A 15917-nucleotide genomic window follows, 5' to 3' on the forward strand; every position below is an offset into this window, starting at 1 on the left:
ATAAGTGTTATGGGAAAAATGGGGTTTGGAACCGTGATGATTTAAAATGATGTTGCATGCTACTAAACAGTCTAGATTTTTTACTTTGACCACAGTTGTAGATGCTCTTACACCCTGCCATGTAATGTGGATACAAGTGTAATCATTTCTCAAAACAAATTAAATGGTTGACAGCTAAAAAAACATCTTGACGGGTTAAACTTATACATAAAATACAACATTATAGTTTTAATGTTAAATAAAATAATAGATCGATCTGTTTTTTAACACGACCCAATCATGACATGTTTATTAAACAAATAATCCGACCCAAACCCGTTTAAACCAACTCAAATTCTAATTGTTAATTGACCTATACAAGAAAACATAAACATAAACATTCAGAAAAAAAGTTTTTCCTCAAAGTTAGATAGGAATTATTGAGGGGATTAAAGTAGTAGAAATGGTGTCGTTTTCATTTTGATTTTTGTAGTGGTTTTCATGTTACGACACATGTAAAGTTTGTTTTATTATGGAAAGATCCACACTGGATTTGCACTAAACACTATATAAGTTTTAATAATAACTTAATGGAAAAATGATTAAGGTCCGCTTTTCTCATAATTATTTTGTTTTATATTAGTTTTATATAAATATATTAGATTAATTATAATATTACATTTCATTTTGTAAAGGTGATGTTAATCATAGATCCTACTTATAGACAGTGCTTCATGTTTTTTTCTCTCTCTTAAGACTAGCAGGTGTACAGGATTTGGGTTGGGGGCATTACTCGATACGTGGCACAGGTTGCTTTCACCAGTCCACACCCAAAACAATGGGGTGTGGAAGGGGCGTGGCCAGGCCGGCGTTGTGGAAGTGGCTAGACAAACGGTCATCAACACCCAGCCAATTATTGCCAGACACGTCACCCCAGGCCAGCACCTCACGCCAAGCACTATTGCCACGCCAAACTAGCAACGCCCATCAAAACGCTAACCTGGGGTGGAGCACCCAGCGTTAAAAGGCCAACAACGCCCTTTGGCCACGCCCACACTCACCCGTCTAAGACGCGCTTGCAAACACGACCCATGTAATAAATTGTTTTTCTTTTTCTTTTTTATCTTACACGAACTAAATTTAGTTCTATAACGAATAATAATACGTTTAAATAAGTTGTTAAATTGATATTACATAAGTATCCAAGTCTTATATAAAAAGGTTAATAATTTGTATTTTTTTTTTTTTTGAAAAGATAATAATTTGTATTAATGTAGAAATAATACTAGTAATTTTAACTAGAACATACCAAAAATGAAAAGAAAATAGAATGGTTAGGTGTAAGGGGCGCTCCACTCGGGTGGAGAGTCTCTACGTTGGAGTAGTCCTCTTTGCGGTGGAGTAGTCCCTCTCCACCTCAGCCAATCATACTCTGACATGTTAACTGCTCTTTTCACTCTTTATTTTGCGCTCAAACGTAAGGGGTGCTCCCATCTCCACACCTCATTCCAAACCTACTCCCCAATGGTCAAAAAAGAGAAGGATTGCACGCAATAACACCTCCCTGCTCGATTCAATTTACTAGCTTCAAACCGGGGTTGACGGCCCGCACTGTGAACATTCACCGCTGGCCTTCCTCTGGACGCGCCCCGTACAACCTTAGAAATTATTGAAAAACAAAGAATGAACTGGAATGCGATTAATGCGATTAAATAGAGTTTCATTATTGGCTCGCTTATTAAACACCTATATTTGTATGTTTTATTTGACTAATGTCTAACTTTTAACTATATGTTTAATATCATTAAAACCATAGATTGACAATATGTTTTATATCATTAAAACGATAGATTGACAAAATAAAAATTGACATCGAATTGTTTATAAACTAATAAATAAAAAGGTTTCATGTTTGATTTCGTTCAATTATTTTTTCTCAGCCAATTTTAATTATAGAAAAAATTATGAAATATATTTACACAAGAAAGTACTTGCATAGTTGCATGCTCTTGAATCAAGAGAAAAAGGTCTAAATTTCTGACCAATATGAAAATATGAAAACGCAATATGAACCCAACATGATATTCTTTAATTTGGTTTTAGTTTAAACGGGTTTGTGCCAGTTTTAGATTAAGAAGATGAAGACGTTTAGCAAAAACTATCATGTTCAATTGAACCAGTTCGCGTGTTATATGTTAGCCCATTGTTTATTATATAAAGTTTTTGTTGGCTGTTTAACAAAAATATATATGAAACAATGTTTTGAGTTTGAGTTTCGTCTCGAGCAAAAATACTATGGATTGAGCCAGGACTTTTATCAAAGTGGGATTTCGGACAATGGGTATCCTCTGAAATGATGGTAGGCTGGGTCACCAAAGTCATCTCTGTTCACGAGTGTGAACGGTCTTTCCCATTAGGTTTACACGGATGGCTTTTCTTAATCGTTCAAAAAATTAATATACTTATAGAATGTTTTAATTAGAAGTTAGACTGGTGGGTGTGGGCGTGACCAAAGGGCGTTTTTGGCCCTTTAACGCCGGGTGCTCCACCCCGGGTTGGCGTTTTGGTAGGCGTTGCCCGCTTGGAGTGGGGCGCTGGCCTGGGTGACGTGTCTGATAATGGTTGGCTGGGTGTTGATGACCGTTTGGGTAGCCCCTTCCACAACGCCAGCCCTTTCCACACCCCACTTTTTTGGGTGTGGACTAGTGGAGCCCACATCTACCACGTGTCGCCTGTCAAGCAATACCCCCAACTCAAGCCCCTCCATACCTATAGTCTTTTACAATGAAAAAGAAAGTGGTTTACGTAATTACGTGTACTCAACCCCTTTTTCGTTTGTTTTTTTCTAATTGATGCTCTTTAGTACAGAAGACAATCGGACATAATGAGTGTTTGAACTTGATTTTTCCAAGATTAAACTTACGGAAAAGCATGCTCCTCCAGTTCTCAAATGTTTGACTTGTCAGACAAATGGGTTTTCTTTTCGGACCCCTTGATTATGAATTAACTACAAATTGGCCCAGATATTGGTTCAAAAGTATCTGAATTTGAAATTCGATTCGAACTATCTGATATGTGAATCCGAACTATCTGAAATTCCAATATCCAAATTATTTGGATTAGGATAGTGATTTTTAAAATTTTTGGATATTTCGAATATTAGAAAATTTGTGAAGTTACTTTTTATATTTTATCAGATATTCAAAATATCCAAAAAACTATCCGAAAATATCTATAAAATCTGGTTGCAAATAAAGAAAAAAAATAATTGGATATTCGGATATCCGAATTTAGGATACGGATTCAAATAGTGAAACCAGGTATCCGAAATTCGAATATCCGGTTTTGAACACCCCTACTCACTCAATCAATCGTTGATATGAGTCTCTTCATATAACCAACTCTTCATCATCTCACTCAATCGCTGATGTGGTATGATTATCTCGATTAACCAAACTTTCAGACCCAATTATATTTTTTTGGGCTTTTATTAGTCGTGAACAAATCTAGTTTATGGTTAACCGACTTATAAGTGATATGCCCTAACACTTATAACCGATTAACTGGAACCGGCTTAACCGACCAATTATGGTTACGATTTTTTGTTAGCCCACATCCCAGTATTGGTTATAGTTTTAAGCCAAAACCGACCCCATGCACACCCCTACCTTATAATATGAATCCTTACCATTACAACTGATGAAATGCATTTGTATTGATGGCACCCTCGCCCGCTTTTAAGTTTCAACATTCATTTCTAGAGTAAATTGCCATTTTAGTCCCTTAGATTTGACCAAAAATGTCACTTTAGTCCAGATAGTTTTTTTCCTGGCATTTTAGTCCAAATAGTTTTTTTTTCTTCCTGCTATTTTAGTCCAAATAGTTTTTCTTTCTTCCATTTTAGTCCCTAACTTTTGTCATTTTTTGCAATTTTCAACCAACCCACTAACTCCATTCAAAAAAGTCAGTTAACTTAGGGACATTTTGGTCAAACCACATTTTTCTTTCTTTTTTTTTTTTTTTTTTGCAGGTGTGATGGTATGGGGACGGTGATGTGCCGATTTACAGTTAAGATGATGGCGGTGGTTGCTGGTTTACGATGATGGCGGTGGTGTTGGTTGATGACGTGGGTGGCGGAAAAGTGGCTGGTGGTGGTGAAAATGGTGGGTGGTGATGGTGCTGAGGTGGGTGGGTAGGGTGGCGATGGTGCAGGCAGGCGGTGGCGATGATAGAAGGTTGTGATGGGGTGGGTGGTGGTGGACGAAAATGGCAAAAAATGACAAAAGCCAATGACTAATTGGGAGAAAGAAAAACTATTTGGACTAAAATGACAGAAAAAAAAAACTATTTAGAGTGGCAAATTTGGTCAAACTTCAGGGACTAAAATAACAATTAATCCTTTTTCTTTTTAATATTTTACGGCCTTTAAAAAATAAATAAAAAAAGATAATTGATTGTATGCTTCAAAGTCATTTAATTAGATTATCATATTAAACTATGGCTCAACGATATAGGCGAGACTCAAACCTATATAACCTTCATTTTAAAAAGTGATAAGGTTTTCAATGCACTAGAAGACCATCAACGTATACCACACCTTAAGTCTTCAACTTTCTAACATATAAGAGACCAGAACTTAAATGTCTCAATTCTATTATGAAAATACCAAAGGTGTTTACTTAACTTCAAGCATTTGTTGTGGATTAAATATTATATATAATATACGTACACACATATATGTAAAACTGTTTAACAACTTTACATATTTATTAATCTACTAAGATACAACTGACAAGTCCTATTTCAATTTTGGTTATTGGTGACCAGTCATGTGTGTCATAATGTATATTCTGAACCTTTTAATTAACTTTTTCCTAGTGACCAAAGAGATCGTTTATCAGTAAGTTGTTTTTAAAAAAGAGATGGATAATGTTAAAATAAATTATATTAAAATAAAGCAAAGCTATTGATAGGATCTGGGGAGGGTTGATGTAGGCAAACCTTACCTCTATCGCAGAGGATAAAGAGATTGCTTCCGATGAGACCCCCAGCTCCAAAGACACACCCAACTAGGGCTGCAGATGAACCAAACGTTTGACGAGCAGTTCGTGAACTATTCGGCGGGAAATTCGTTTGTGTTTGTTCGTTTATTAAACAAACGAACACGAACAAGAAATTTCGTTCGTTTAGTTAAATGAACAAACATGAACAGAGGTTGTGTTCGTTCGTTTATGTTCATAAACATTCTGTAACGTGTTCGTTTGTGTTCGATAGTTCATTAGTATTTTTAGTTTTTAAATTTATTTAAACACTTCAAAATTCCGACAAATTAAATAGCTAATAAGTGTCAGTTTATTATATATTTTGTTCATGAACGATTGTTTGTATTCGTTTGTTTCCATTTGTGTTCATGAACATTAGTGTGTGCTCATTTGTGTTCTCAACATTCGTTTTTGTTCGTCGCCTAAAATTAACAAACAAACACAAACAAGTTCACTTCCTTAACAAACGAACACGAACATAAAATCTCGTTCGATAAGTGTTCGTGAACGGTTCGCGAACACATATATTTCTTAACAAACGAACACGAACAAGGTCTTCTTCGTTCGTTCGATTCGTTTGCAGCCCTAAACCCAACCATAAGAGTCAAATGAAACATAAAAAGGCAAACAGCTTCCAGTGAGACCTCCAGCTCCAAAGACACACCCAACAATTCCAACAAGTCATGTATATAAATGGATTAAAAAACATTACTAATATATTCATTACTAGTGTAGAGGGGAAATGTGTTTGAGATGGATTATTGTCCAATCTCGTACAGTTCTAAAGCCATTAACATATAACATCAAAACAAAATAATCAAAGAAAGTATTTTAATAACTCCTAAATGATTAATCACGAGGAAATGAGAAAAGTGGAGCCCTTTGAAAGGTCGTACTCTTTCACGGGCTGAAAATATTGTACAGAATCACATCCAACTTAAGGGGGCCATGTGTTCGCTCAATAATTTTACATGAAAACAAACAAACACAATTCCCCTAGTGCCCTCTCTCCATATCAATTATTACTTCGTTTAGAGCATCTTCAACACAAGAGAGACGTATGTTTTCACGCTAACGTGTTGTCCTTTATGTCCGAGAGAAAACCGACATATCCCCCCTCTCCATCTCTCCTCATTCTCATTCTTCACGAGAGAAGCCCGTGCTTATAGGCTTCTTCCCTCCCTCTCTCCTCCGTATCAGATAAGGGTCATCTGCAATAAGAAGTAAAAGTCTTTAAACACCACAGACACACAACAGGAATAAAAAGAAATTTGTTGTTAAAAAAAGGAACATCCACAAATTTGACACGTCCTTAGGGTATACGGCGTGGGGGCGGTAAAGTTGTTCGGCACCGATCGGTGACCACCACCAACATTTATACCGATCACGTGTTACCGAATTGGTGGCCGGTGAAGGTTCACCGAGTCGGGGAGAGGAGGGAAGGGGAGAGAGATGGGTGTGTGGTAGGATCCATGTCTTCTCAACCAATCACACATTTTTCTTTTTTTTTTTAAATAGTTTACCTAAACCCCATTAGGGGGGAGGGGGTGGTCACTAGTGATAGATTTCTATCACTCCCAATATCCAATCAAATCATGTCATGTCATCACCCAATATTCTATCACTAGTGATAGAATTGTAGTGGGGGTGGTATCACTAGTGATGGATTCCAATGTACAAGTATTAATACACAATGTACAAGTCATACACATTCATTCATCAATATGTTCAACGAGTTATTCCTATCACTCGTGACCAATATGGAGGCGGCGGTGTTAGTGATACTATCACTCGTGATGGGGAGTCCATAACGGACCGCCCCCTCCCCTCTTAGGTAAACCACCGTCAGCATTTTTGAGCATTAGGTAACAATTGACATGACGCTATGTGATTGGATAAATTGAGAGTTTACCTATTCTATTAGGTAACGACTCCGTTCACCCTTAGGTTGGAGATTTTTGTAGGAGGCAACCTTTGTTGCATGATCTAGTGAATTTATGTGTTACTATTTTCATAGTCATAATGCAGCTCATTAAGTTTTGCTACATAATTATCTTTAATTTAATTGTATCATTATATTACTGTTAATTAACTTTATGTTATATCACTCGAGAAATATACTCAATACAGAAAGAGAATTGTACACTATCATATGATCACGTGTAAAAAAAGCAATTTTAAATGTGATATACAAGACAACATTTAACTGTATATCTATCTTCTTTCATCATGCTATATACTTAATGAACATGTGAAAGTGTATCGTATATTTTGTCTTAACGTACGAGCGTACGAAATGTTAAATTTGCACATTATAACAAAAGGTCACATGTTGTAAAATCAGAAGATCGCATGTTCAAAAAAAATCGCATGTTATAAACCTTTTTTCGCATGTTGATACTGAATCTCGTACGCTTCGTACGTTAAGACAATTTGTACAATAACCAGCCTCTAATGAACATTATGTACAAATATTTATCGGGTCCATCAGACCATCAATATATTGTTTTGATGTTAAATAGATTAAGAACTTATAACTAGTGGAAGTCACCGGGGGCGGGCCTATACTGTTACAAGGGGTAACCCTCGTTGTCCCTTGATGCTCTGGTGACATTCCGACGATAGTCTAAATTTTGGAAAAATTTGACGTTTTTTCAATTTCGTGACCCCTATGCGGATTTTCTAGATCCGCCACTGGGAAGTCCCTGTGCTGTTCAATATGGTATTGATAGGGTATCTCTACTCGATATAGTAACTCAAAACAACAACCCAAATAATAAAGTTGTGGTATGCCCAAAAATATATCGACAGATGTTTTAAATCGATTGTAAAAACGAATATCAATAATGGTTCTAATAGTAACGATATTGGTACCAATGTTGTTCGGTCGAAATTGACGTGGTAATGGTATGGTATCAATTCGGTTCAAGTCGTCATGGTAAAGAACAAAAGGTTCGATTATATTTGACTTGTTTGATTTTTAACATATCTTTTATCTTAACATAGATAAATACAAATGTCGACACAGTATATTTAGAATTTCATAAAACATTACATTATTTCGTCAGAATAACGAAAAAAGTAAATTTATATAATCTTAAAGTTAAATGTCGGTGGCTATCACATCAAAAGCCACCGACCCATTCTTTGATATATATCACACTACTACACAGTTAGTAATAAAATGAAGGTTGGATGGATTGGATAAGGCTTTGGTTCTCCAATCTCATGGCTCTGGTTCGATTCCTGTTAATTGCACCCCTTAGAAGTTTTTTTTTTTAATCTTAAAGTTAAATGTCGGTGGCTGTCACATCAAAAGCCACCGACCCATTCTTTGATATATATCACACTACTACACAGTTAGTAATAAAATGAAGGTTGGATGGATTGGATGAGGCTTTGGTTCTCCAATCTCATGGCTCTGGTTCGATTCCTGTTAATTGCACCCCTTAGAAGTTTTTTTTTCACATAATATTAAGTGTCATCATGCTTTTTCTTTTCGTGTTTCCCCCCTTTCCCTTTTCTCTTATTTATTTTTTTCGTCTTTCCCTCCCTTTTTTTTTTCTTTTATTTCGTGTATAAGCCGTAAACCTATTTTATAAAATGGTTGTTATTAAGTATATGTCGTTATAAATTCACGTTTTGATATAATTTTTTTCGAGACAAGTCGAGTAAAATATAATATATTTTCATGTTTATTATTATGTGTAGGTATAAATTCACGTTCTTTACTTAAATTGTTCTCGGAAACAAGCGGGGTCAAATCTAACACGTTTTCATTTGATGGTATAAATTCGAGTTAGTGTACATTTTGACGTCGCTAGGTCTTGATACAAAAGTAAGGGTGATATAGTGGTTAAGTGAAACCCTCACTAAACGAACCACCCCGAGTTCGATTCCGTTTCTTTTGTAACTGCAATGCTTATATAGTTTACATTGAGTTAGATCGGATATGCCGAAACACGCGTTTTCATATAATTTACGATCACATAACGTGCCGGCAACTATAAACAACTAATACGTTGCCGCTGCAACGCGCGGCATAGGGTAGCAATCTAGTATTGTCAAATTGAAAAAAAAAAAACCCTTAAATGTGAGGTATCTTTAATAACATGTACTTTTGTGCTCCTCGGGACTTTTGATTTTTACATTACAATTTACAACTCGTATTTCATTAAAAATAGATGTCGCAACCGTTTACTCAAAATCATATGCTAAAAGTTCAAAACACATCTGTTTAATATTAATTATAACTAGTATTAAGCACTCCCCCGCGTTGCGGCGGGGGCGAGCACTAATGGCACACTACTGCCAGCGATCACCGACACTGAAGTTGCGGTGTTAATGCGAAGAAATTAAACCGAAATGTAAAACATAGAATAAAATAACTAAGTTGATCTAAGACTCGCGCGTTACGATGAACCCGCATCTATCTTTTCCCGTTTGACAGGTTCATGGTAATTTATATATAATTTATATCATTACCACTATACAAACCATAATACATACATTACAACAACCATTGCATCAATATGTTGCAAATTATATTTATACAAGATTTTGGCTAAATTAGTTAGATTATTATAAATAATAATAATTTTCAAATAAAACAAAACAACTTTGAATGGATCAAACCTATTGAATATGGTAAGATAATGAAACCATTACTTGATCAGGGTACAACCACTTAAGCACAATTTACAACCATACATGCATACAAAACAGATTGAATTTGGTAAGGTAATGAAACCATTATTTGATTAAGATACAACCACTTAAGCACAACTTACAACCAATATCTGATTAAGGTACAACCACTTAAGCACAACTTACAACCCAACACTTAAGCACAACTTACAACCCAACACTTAAGCACAACTTACAACCAATATTTGACTAAGGTACAACCACTTAAGCACAACTTACAATCAATATTTGATTAAGGTACAACCACTTAAGCACGACTTACAACCAAACACTTAAGCACAACTTACATTAAATATTTGAGTAAGATATAACTATTTAAGCTCAACTTACAACCAAATATGCATACAAATGTTTCAAATTAATAGTATATAAATAGTATATAAATGAGTGTGAGTAGAGAGATTTATCACCAAAATATAAAAAATTAAATAAAATAAATAAAAGGTAGAAAATAAATTAAATAAAAAAATATTAAAAATAATGTTCATAAGAATATAAGGGTGTAAGGGGTGCTCACCTAAGAGGTGAGTCCCCTCTCTTACGCCAAACCAATACTCGTGTGCCACGTCAACTCCCCTCTTAAACTCCCCTAACACCCTAAATTGATGGCGGCACTCCCCTCTTAGGTGACTTGGTTTTTTATTTAAAAAAAAAAAAAACAAGAAAATCTCTCATTGGTCCACTCATCCTCTCTCCTCCCTCTCTCCTCCCCCTCTCTTCGGTGAATCCCCACCCATTTCACTCCCCTAAACCACTCACCTAAGGGATGGCGGCGGTGTTCCCCTTAGGTGAATGTGGTCACCGAATGCACTCACCGAATACACCCCGTGCACCCTAAGATGTGATGTATATGCATAGAATGCGTAATTTTCAAAGCTGTTTGATAATGATGAGTGGGCTTTGGATTCTTTTTTTTTCCAACTCAACTGACACGTGGCAATGAGCAACCGTTTTACTTTCTATGGAAATTGTTATTTTAGTTTAGAAACAAAAAATCTCACTTTTTTGTGTTTTTTATATTTTTTTAGTTTATTCTTTTATGGTATTTAGTTTTTAAGAAGTTCATTCATTGTGGGCTGACACTAGAGATGGGCATAAAAACCGGTTCCTACCCGATTCCAGTGGACCCGACCCGTACCCGGTTCCGGTTCCTACCCGGCTAATAGTAGAACCGGTTCCGGGTTCAAAAAACCCGTAGGTTCCGACCCGGTTCCACATTTTATAAATAAAATCGGTTCGTACCCGGTTCCTACCCGTACCCGGTGCATACCCGGAACCCGGTTCCTACCCGGAACCGGTTCCGGGTATTACAAAAAAACCCGACAACTATTTAAGATATGGATTTTAATTGGACCGATGGTTTATATGAGCAGACCACATGGGCCGACAACTACAACTCCTAATGGAATATGATTGGGCCGTTCAAAGACTGACAATCCTAATTATTTCACATGCAATTGTTGACAATGTCCGACAATGTAATTCAACACTCTCTATTCTCATTGGGCCGATTAATATAGTGATTCTGAACATGCACATGTATTGTTTAAAAGGGCCGAAGACTCAAATTACTCTAATTGGACCTCCAATGTTAGTGGATATGATTAATTGTATTTCATTTATGATCACATGCAGCCGTTTTTGATTCAAACGAAATGATTAATATTCAAACGAAATGAATATCTTTCAAACGGAATGATTGAAGTGTACCCGGGTTGTACCCGGAACCGGTTCCATCAGGACCCGTACCCGGTTCCATTGTACCCGAAACCGGTTACGCCGGTTCTAAATATATTGAGGTGTACCCGGGTTGTACCCGGAACCGGTTCCACAGAGAACCCGGTTCCACTCACTTGTATCCATACCCGGTTCCGGGTTGGAACCGGTTCCGGGTTTTATGAATACCCGATTATGCCCATCTCTAGCTGACACCCCCCCCCCAATGGAGGGTGTTGATTTGTTGCCCCCCCACCTGTCACATCTTCACGCGTGACGCTCGTTAATCCACTCACGTCTCATTCTTGGGGGCCCGTCTTAGCGTCTGCGGCTCAGTGTTTTAACACCTTAAAAGTGCATAACCCAGAACACATAGTCTAAGATATGTTTTAATTGAAATGAAGAACATTTCATTTGTCTAAAAACAAATTCGAAACCAGTTAGGCTTTATGAAGGTTTATAAAAAAGAAAAGTTTATAAATATTTAAGGTTACCAATATACAATAGAAGTAAGAATATATAAAATCTCTTTTTTAATAAAATTAAAAAAAAAATGAAAATTTTAGCCCACCAATTTCCCAATCACCAACGAAAATGGCTTCACCTTGTCAGCCCTTCAAGCCCCATTACTCTCCAAATACATCACGCCTAGAATCTGGGTTGAAATTCTTTTGCTCAAAATCGTATTAGTTATCGAGCGGAGCTAAGTAGTTAAAAACCGAGCCAAACTCAACTCAAGCTAGCCTTATGTCACAGACTAAATATTTGAAGGTCACAATGCTATGGGTTGTGCTTGAACGTTTGGGTTACTGGCTAATTTTGGACTTTATCGGGGGACGGAGTCGGTGTCAATGAAGTATACGTGCCTGGTTGTGTCTACGACAAATGCACCACTGGTCGAGAGCTGGCGTCGCTCTCCTTATGAGTCCAAGGCAGAACGAAACCAGTGACTCACACAAAGAAACAGGATGAATTGGCTAGTCCCCAGGGACTTGGAGAAGCCACACATTGGTCGAAAACTAACCCCGTAACACTTAGCTCAGCCCGGCTTGTCTCACGAACAGCCTCATCTCTCAATCGAATTCATTCATTTCAACACATCTATACTATATAATAAAAGAAACCAATTAGGGACACTTGTCATTATTCTAGACCGTCATTAATTATATATAATTATTATTTAATTTAAATTATTAAATTTAATATGTTTCAAACATTTAAGAAATTACGGATAAAGTTCCATAAAATATTTTCTTATTTATTTATATTAATTACTAGGTTAGAAATTATATCTTAATTCCTTAATTGTAGATAATTATTATTTAATTTAAATTATTAAATTTAGAGTAAAATGCACGGGTAGTCCCTGTGGTTTTGTAAAATAACACCTACAGTCCCTAACTTTTGGAAATTACACCGGTGCTCCCTGTGGTTTGACAGTTTGTTACTCGGATAGTCCCTGGAGTGGATGAGGGTTAGTTTTCTCAGTTAAGTGGGTGTGAAATGACCTTAATGCCCTTACTGTATTAAAAAATATTAAAATATTAAAAGATAAAGTTAACTCAAATGGCCCCACCCCACCTTCACCCTCAGCACCTGCAACTCTCTCATCGATACACGCCTTCTTCGTGCATTTTACAAAAGTTGGGGACTATAGGTGTTATTTTACAAAACCACAGGGACTATCCGTGTACTCTTAAATTTAATAGATGTTTAAAATGCAAGAAGAATAATAATTACATTTACCATACTAATAAATTTATCAAAAAACAACCATCCTTTTAAGATGCATCTCACGTCCAGATATTTAAATTTTAAAATTATATAATTTAATAATTACCGATAATTTATACTTATCTAATTAATTTAAATTGAAACATTATTTTTTTATATAAGTTTTTCTAATTGGATAATTGCTATATGTCTAACTAGGTTAAAACCCCGTGTATTACACGGGTTGAATAAATGTAATTTTATATATTAAATAATAAAAAATTATATCTTTATAAACCTCGTATATTGTACGGGTTAAATAAATGTAATTTTATATATCAAATAATAAAAAATAGTTATATCTTTCAAAACCATGTGTATTACACAGATTAAATAAATGTAATTTTGTATACTAAATACTAAAAACGTCGTATATTTAAAAAACCCGTGTATAATCGGGTTGAATAAATCTACCAAATAATAAAAATATTACATCCTTAAAAACCCCGTATGTTACACGTGTTGAATAGATCTAAAAAAGAGTTATATCTTTAAAAACCATGTGTATTACACATTTTAAATAAATGTAATTTTGTATATTAAATATTAAAAACGTCGTATCTTTAAAAAACCCGTGTATAGTCGGGTTGAAAAATCTACCAAATAATAAAAAATGTATCCTTAAAAACCTTGTGTATTACACGTGTTGAATAAATCTAATTTTACATAGCAAATGATAAAAAGTTATATCTTTAAAAACTTCGTGTATTACACGTGTTATATAAATGTAACTTTGTATGGTAAATAATAAAAAAAGTTATATTTTAAAAAATCCCGCGTTTTACATGAGTTGAATAAATATAATTTTGTATACCAATTAATAAAAAAGTTATATTTTTAATAAATTAGGATAACATTTAATATTAATTTATTATTTATATATTTAATATAAGATAAGTAGGAAAGAGATGTATTTGTTTTAAAAATATACTAGGTTAAACCCCGCGTGTACACGCGGTTTAACCAATGAAAATACTTTAAAGGTTTAATTGTCTAAAATGAAACTAAACTTTAAAACGTGCAATATAAAATTTTATTTGAAGTTTACTGTTAAGAGTATCAGTACAGTAATAGTATTCATTATTTGCCTAAAATCAATCATCCTTCCAAATAATACTGTAAATAAGTTGAAATAATACATGAAACATAAATCCATTCAATTTAAGTGCTGATAAACACCACAAAATTATAACCCTGTAATGAATATAGATTCTGCAAGAAAAAAATAAATCAAAGTGAGGATTACATAAGTATATGCCCAGAAAAGTTACAAATCAAGAAATGAAATTCAAAATTAGGTTTAGAAAAAGTAAGTTCTACCAAGCATTTGTTTTCCTCTGTCTCTTGCTTCTGCTATACTTTTCCTCATATATGATCCAAATTCAGTTGTTTCCACCCTTCAAACCCCATAATACTTTCCCTTAACACTTGAGCCCGCCCTTGTATATATAAGGTTCATGATTAGATGTATGGCAATGGTGGATACACGACATTAAAAGAATGAAACCTCGTCATATTTGCTATTTATAAAAATATATAGAAGCATAAGAGAAACTGTTTTGACTTTCGATGATTGTTATTATATACTCTCTTAGTTGCCACCGCCTCGCAAATGCGATGGCAGGGGTAGGGATGATTTGTTGATATAACTATGAGCCCCACACTTAACCCTTCCCTCTTCTTTGCCTCAAGCGGCAACCATTCCCCGATTTGTGTCCTACCCGCGCGGCAAATGAAGGTGGCGGCGGTGTTTGCCGAGCGGCAAAGGGGCTTGCCGCACACCTTGCCGCCACCACCCCGTAGTCTGAAAATGAAATTTATCAACAAAATACATTAACAATCACACATAATTAAGTAATAATAAAAAGAGAAAAAGTTATAAAAAAACTAACACCAGCAGAATAAGTTTAGTCTGATTAGTGATTTTTTTTTTGTCATTCACTTTCAGGTGAAAAACCAATTTTAAAACCATTAATCATATTGCTAACTTATATAACTTTTTAAACAATATGACTGTAAGCTAAGATGAGAAAAACTCTAGTCTAACCTCAATTACATCCTTGTTGACATTTCAAGTTAATTGATATGTACTTAAAAAACGGATCCATATGAAAGCAAATTTGAAAACAAATCTTGATGGATCCGATGAATCGGAAGTTATATTTGGTTAATAAACTAATTATGAATTTTTTTTAAAAGAGATTAAATTAAAATTAAACTAAATAATAATTATCTATAAGAGATTAAACTAAATAATATTTAATAGGATGGTTATCTATATTTAATTAGAAGAGATTAAACTAAATAATAATTATCAATAAGATACATTGCCTAATATGATGACAAGTGTCCCAAAATTGGTTTCTTTTATTATATAGTATAGATTAAATTAACAATTTAGATTTGAGGATAATATTTTATTAAAGCATGATAAGATTTAATATTAATTTATTATTTATGTATTTATTTAATATAAAATAAGTATAATTTTGAGGATATCTTCTATGAATGACACGTGTCCAAAACTTGGTTTCTTTTATTATAGTAGATAGATCTGGACATTTCTAACATTTTTTAGAACTAATAAATTAAGACCACTATTATTTAAATAAAACTTGGGTTATTAAATGTATGTTTACATGACTATTAAAACTCGTGAGAAAGTCGATGATACAGTCTGTCTTCTAATCGATGGTTCGA

The sequence above is a fragment of the Helianthus annuus genome, chromosome 3 (genome assembly GCF_002127325.2).
Source record: "Helianthus annuus cultivar XRQ/B chromosome 3, HanXRQr2.0-SUNRISE, whole genome shotgun sequence".
NCBI classification, from domain to species: Eukaryota; Viridiplantae; Streptophyta; class Magnoliopsida; order Asterales; family Asteraceae; genus Helianthus; species Helianthus annuus.